Genomic DNA, 6,416 nt, shown 5'->3' with positions numbered 1-6,416 from the left:
GCACAGGACCAAAAGAAGCTTCAGAGGGCTGTAAATTTAGTCAGCTCCATCTTGGGTACCAGCCTACAAAGTACCCAGGACGTCTTCAAGGAGCGGTGTCTCAGAAAGGCAGTGTCCATTATTAATGACCTCCAATACCCAGGGCATGCCCTTTTCTCACTGTTATCATCAGGTAGGAGATACAGAAGCCTGAAAGCACACACTCAGTGATTCAGAAACAGCTTCTCCTCTGCCATCTGATTCATGGATGGACATTGAACCCATGAACACTACGTCATTTTAAAAATATATATTATTTCTGTTTTTGCATGATTTTTAATCTATTCAATATACATACACTGCAACTGATTGATTTTTCTTCTAGATTATGTATTGTATTGAACTGGTGCTGCTAAGTTAACAAGTTTCACAAGACATGCCAGTGATAATGAACCTGATTCAGATTATGATTCTGTTCCCATAATATATGGACTCACTTTCAAAGACTCTTCATCTCAAGTTCTCAATATTTATTTATGATTATTATTTCTTTCTTTCTTGTTTTTCCACAGTTTTTTCATTGATTCTATTATGGTTATTATTCTATTATTGATTTATTGGGTATGCCCACAAGGAAATGAATCTCAAGGTTGTATATGGTGACATATATATACTTAGATAATAAATCCATATTGAACTTTTGGGGTATTAATTCAGATGAGTCATGGTATAAAATAATAGTTTGAAAAGGTTGAGTTGGTCTCTGAGGTCTGGGAGACTGACTGTTGTGCTGCAATGCATATACCATTTGAATCCCTCAAAGCTATTTCTGTTGAGAACATAGAACCCTACAGCACAGGACAGATACTTTGCCCCTAGATGTTGTGCTGAGATTTCAACCTCCTACCCTCCTACGTAGCCCTCCAACTTTCTGTCTACATGACTTTAGTTATGAACTGTTGAGAGCAGGAAATCTTTCAGGTTTAATTTCTGTCCTGCTGATTTGTACGTTTTCAATTAATTCTTCTGTTTCAAAGGAGGAGGAAAAACCATGCTGAAGGTAGTCCAACAAAAGCCTTAAAAGTTGTACAAAAGTGGATTAAGTCAAGTTCCCATTTGGCCTTAGCCAGCAACTGGCGTCTTTTTGAAATGAAGTTTGAAAAATGAGTGGCCTGTAATTTCTTCAAGAACCAGTTAACAGGATTTGTGGAAAGAAAATTGTAGTTTTTCATTCATAGGGATTTTCCATAAGCTTTCCTGAATATTTAACTTTGTAATTTCCAATGTTTCGAAATACTTCTGCAAGGATCATCACCACGTCACAATGGAGAGGCTTGTGTGTTCCTGAGAGTGATAGTATCTGGAATTGAGCCATCTGGCACTTAGCATCTGTTGGGGTCATCCATGAAGGTAAGGTCAAGGGAGAGGCTCATATAAAGAATGATCCAACGGTGGAGCTGGTGAAAGATGATGACATATCACAATGGTAGTGAAGGCGGAGGAAGACAAACAGCAGAGAAGGGTCAACTTGATTCCATGGCCATTGGACTCTGACTCTGACCTGTCAAGGACTGCGAGGCAGCCGCCCATGCACCAGCGTCCTAACATTAAACAAGGTCATGCACAGGCATTCTCTATTAAGGGAACCACCCTAACATCCAGGAAGGAGAACATCATACTCGTTTTGAGTGATTGCACTACTTCTATACTGAGCTTGAAGAGTCAGAGTTGTACAGCACAGAAATGGAGCCTTTAGCTTGATCGGGATAACTTTTTAGAACACATATTTGACCAAATCAGGGACAATCCAAATACACAGCTACTCATTTAGCTGTGCTTGAATGAGTAGTGTGCATAGCCTCTGGAGAATATTGAGCAAAGCTAAATACTTTGAAGTTTGTGTATTTTGCTAAATGTCTCCTAGAGATAGGGCTTAAATTGTATCGTCAATTGGGTTGATTCCAATTTACCTTTCTCCCAAGAGTCATTTTGTGATTCTAAGTGAAAATTTTCAAGGTAAGAAGTTCTTAATCATGACAATTCCCATGCCTTAGTTCCTGGTGCAGAAAGTCTGTGATCCACTGTGTAGGAATTGTGCCTTGTCAGAGCTGCTGATCTTTTGAGCTTTGGAACCTTAATTACTTAGCAATAGTGATTTCCCTAATCATTGTTTTGAATCCTGTTCATTAAGAAGGTTGTATTAAGACAAGACCTTATGTTTTAATATAGTCTCTTATAAAATGCACATTAACCTTTCATTGTAACCCAGGGAGCTAATAATTGTAATAATGCATTTCACTGGTAGCAGATATTTAGCAGATATTCAGACAAGAATATACATTAATTAAGTCACATAGAGGCAAAGCAAATATTTTAACTACTGTTAAAACCTTCGCACTTCCAAAGCAGAGTGAAATAGGTGCAATTGTTATTGAACCTGTGGCTTCATCAAAGGATTCAAAGTATATATACAGCATACATCTGACTTCCATCTTCCCCACAGACAGCCACGAAACAAAGAAGAACCATGGAACCCGTTCAGAGAGAAAAAACATCAACTTCCCCCCCCCCCCCACCCCACATGCAAAATAAAAAATCACTCAAATGGCTACAAAAAACCCCTAAAAATACAGGATATAAAACACAAAATCAGGAGGCATATTTCAGTTCAGCTCAGTATTCATTATCTGCAGGCTGCTCTGACTGGAAAATTCACGCAAGGATAGCAAGAAAAAAGAGAAGTGACCGGAAAATAGAACATGAATTAGAGTGCAATCTACAAACCGTGACGATTAAATCTTGCTCCAGCACCATCCTCCAACAGCATCGGGGTTGGGGGGGAGGGGGGGGGGTAGAGAGAGATCATTGAATGGAAGGACCTTCCTTCAGGACTAGCGAGCGAGCAAGAGAGAGAGAACATCCTACAGCAGCAGCGAGCAAGAGGCTGGTAGATGGCACTGAATACTCACTGCCTTGAGGATTTCAATCTTCCTCAGCACTTTAATCAGCAAGAGGTGGAGTTGATCACGGGCTTGTGGCTCTGCAGCAAAGTACCTCTAGTGATGCTACCTAATTATGCAAAAGCTAAGGGAGCTACAACATATTTAACTCCAAATTTAATGAAACATTTATTCCTGAGAGAGCTGCACAAGGCAATTACTGACGGGCCATTGCCTCCTGCTGAAGAACCTAGAATTAAGGTTACAAATCCCAGATAATGGATCATCCATTTCAGACATAGAGAGAAAAGTTCTTCAGTCAGATGCTTGTGAATCATAGATTCAAGAAATTCTGCAGATGCTGAGAATCTTGAGCAACACACAAAAAAAAGCTGGAGGAATACAGTATGTCAGGAAGCATCTATGGAGAGAGAAAAACAGTTGAAACTTCTGGCTGAGACCCTTCTTTAGGACATAAAGGAAAGGGGCAGTGTCCAGTATACAAGGATGAAGATCCATAATTTTGTGAAAGTGGTGTCACAGGTAGATAGGGTTGTAAAGAAAGTTTTTGTCACATTGGCCTTCGTAAATCAAACTACTGAGTTCTGGAGTTGGGATATTATGTTGAAGCTGTATAAGACGTTGGTGAGGCCTAATTTGGAGTATTGTGTAGCACACACAAAATGCTGGAGGAACTCAGCAGGCCAGGCAGCATCTATGGAAAAGAGGAGTATTGTGTGCAGGTTTTGTCAGTTACCTATAGGAAAGATGTCAGTGAGTTTGAAAAAGTGCAGAGAAATTTTACAAAGATGTTGCCAGGACATGAGAACCTAAGTTATAGGGAAAGGTTGAATTGGTTAGGTCTTTATTTCCTAGAGCGTAGGAGAATGAGGGGAGATTTTGATAGAAAATATACAATATTATGAGGGGCATGGATAGGGTGAATGCAAGCAGGCTTTTTTTCACATGTTGGGTGAGATTATAAATAGAGGTCCTGGGTTAAGGGTGAAAGGAGAAATCTTTAAGGGGAACATGGGGGGGGGGAACCTCTTCACTTAGAGGATGGTAAGAGTGTGGAATGAGCTGCCAGTGGATGTGGGTTTCATTTCAACATTTAAGGAAATTTGGATAGGTAAATGGATGGGTATGGAGGTCTGTGGTGCAGATGATTGGGCTAGGCAGGTTAATAGTTCAGCATGGACTAGATGGGTCAGAGGTGGTGGAGGGGTATGAAATAAGATCCTATGGGACAGTAGATGGAAGAGGTAAAGGGCTGAAGAAATAATCTAATATGAAAGGACAGTGGACCATGAAATAAAGGAGAAGGGGAACCAGGGAGAGGTGACAGGAAGGTGAGGACAAGAGAAGAAATGAGAGGGTAACCAGAATGGGAAATGGAAATTGGCAGATGGGAGAAATTGCTGGAAGTTAGAGATTTTGTGCACGGTGCTTGTGAATCATTGGAATTCTCCACATTGAGAGGCTGTGGGTATTGTGATTGAGTGTGTCCAAGGTTGAGTTCACTAGGTTTGGGACACTGATGAAAAAGGGGAGGAAAGACTGTATAAAATACCTATCTCTCAAAGGGAACCTTCTTTAAAGATGATGGAGTACTTGTCACCCCAGGTGTAATGTAAATATTGTAGGCAATTTGAACTTAGTGATGTGATAATGATTGAATCTTTTTGTTTAATTTAAAAAGTGAGAAGTTTCTAGAATATCTGAAAACAGTGTGTATACCTTCAGGACAAAATGGGATGGAGTGTTCTGCCAGGACCTACCGACTGGATTGACTTTAAAAGTATTATTTGGTCACATTTAAACAAATGGACCACAGGAATTAATGAGAATCTGCAGACTAATTTGCACTTAATCTAAAATTGTAAAAATATGCTTCAAATAACAGTAACTGATAGAAGTCATTATTGATCACTTTGCAGGATGTTGGTAATTACCCCTTTAATTTTAAGGCAATCTAATAAAGTGATTATTACCTCACACTACCGGCAATGTGCTAATCAGTTAATAACTTGTCAGTGAAGTTGGTTGAGGGATAACTGCTGACCAACATTGGAGTTAATCCTCTGCTTCTCTAGGAGAGGCATGGGATCTTTCATGCTTAAGTGCTACCTAGCTGTGGTCGCTGCTGCCCAGGGTAAAACTGGACAGGCAGAGGCCTGGAGCCACTTGCATAACCATCTCCACCAAAGGTGAACAACCGTCCAGCAGCTCGGCGGCAACCAATGGTGAATCACTGTGTTAAAGTGAGAGGACTGTCAAAGGTCAAAGGAATACAGGAGAAGACAAATTAAAGAGGACCGACTGTACGTTTCTTTTGAATGGGTGGGTAAAAGATACTTAGTAAGTAGCACAGTCACTGGCCCTTTGGCCCACAACGCGTCAAACTAAATAAATCAGTAATCAAGTGGCCAACTAAGCTAATCCCTTATGCCTATACAATGTTCATATGCCTTAATTTTCCTCACATTCATGTGCCTATCTAAATGTCTCTTAACAGTCCCTCATGGTTCTGCCTCTACCATCATCCCAGGCAGTGCATTCTGGGAACCCACAACTCTCTGTGTAAAAAAACTTGCCTTAAAATTACCCCCCTCACCATAAATGCATGCCCTCTAGCATTAGACACTTCAAACCTGGGAAAAAGATACTGCCTTTTATTCTATCTTGTTGATATGTGTTTGATTCTAACTTTGTGTCGAAAGGAAGACTGAAATGATCAGTAACAAAAGGGTGGCGGAATTTGCACAATATCACTCAAGGGGATTTGGGTTTTGTTTGATTCATTTGGTGTTATTGAGAGATTAACATTTATGGTGAATCCTCAACTGCTTCTAAGCACCCCAGTTCAATCCCTAACAATCCCATATTCAAGCTTGACCTTTGTCCCATTTGGAATCAGATAGGAATCCTTCTTCGCGGTATGTGCATTTCCCGTGAATCGTGAACTCTTGTCCCCGTACTTGTCTCCATTCCCTTTGAGTTGTACGAGTTTGCACCAGGTTGTATGCTCAGCCAGCTGCATCACAGGCACACAATCAAGAACATCTTCAGGAGGCAATTCCTGAAGAAGGTGGCACGCATGTGTCACTATCTCAGAGGACCTGTCCTGATCCGTTATATAAAAGTAATTTCAAAGAAAGCACAACAGTGCCATTATTTCCTCAGGAGCCTGCGGAGTTTTGGCATGTCATCGAAAACCTTGGCAAACTTCTATAGATGCGTGGTGGAAAGTGTGCTGATTGGCTTTATTACAGCCTGGTATAATGCCTTTGCGTGGAAAATCCTACAGAAGGTAGTGGATTTGGCCAAGTACATCATGAGTAAAACCCTCCCAACCATTGAGCACATCAATGTGAAACATTGCCGTAGAAAAGCAGCATGTATTATCAAAGACCACCCAGGCCATGCTCTTTTCTCACTGCTGCCACCAGGCAGAAGATACAAGAGCCTCAGGACTTGCACCACCAGGTTCAAGAA

The sequence above is a fragment of the Hypanus sabinus genome, chromosome 3, assembly GCF_030144855.1.
Source record: "Hypanus sabinus isolate sHypSab1 chromosome 3, sHypSab1.hap1, whole genome shotgun sequence".
NCBI classification, from domain to species: domain Eukaryota; kingdom Metazoa; phylum Chordata; class Chondrichthyes; order Myliobatiformes; family Dasyatidae; genus Hypanus; species Hypanus sabinus.
The sequence above is the reverse complement of the archived record's forward strand: the minus strand, read 5'-3'. Positions refer to the sequence as shown.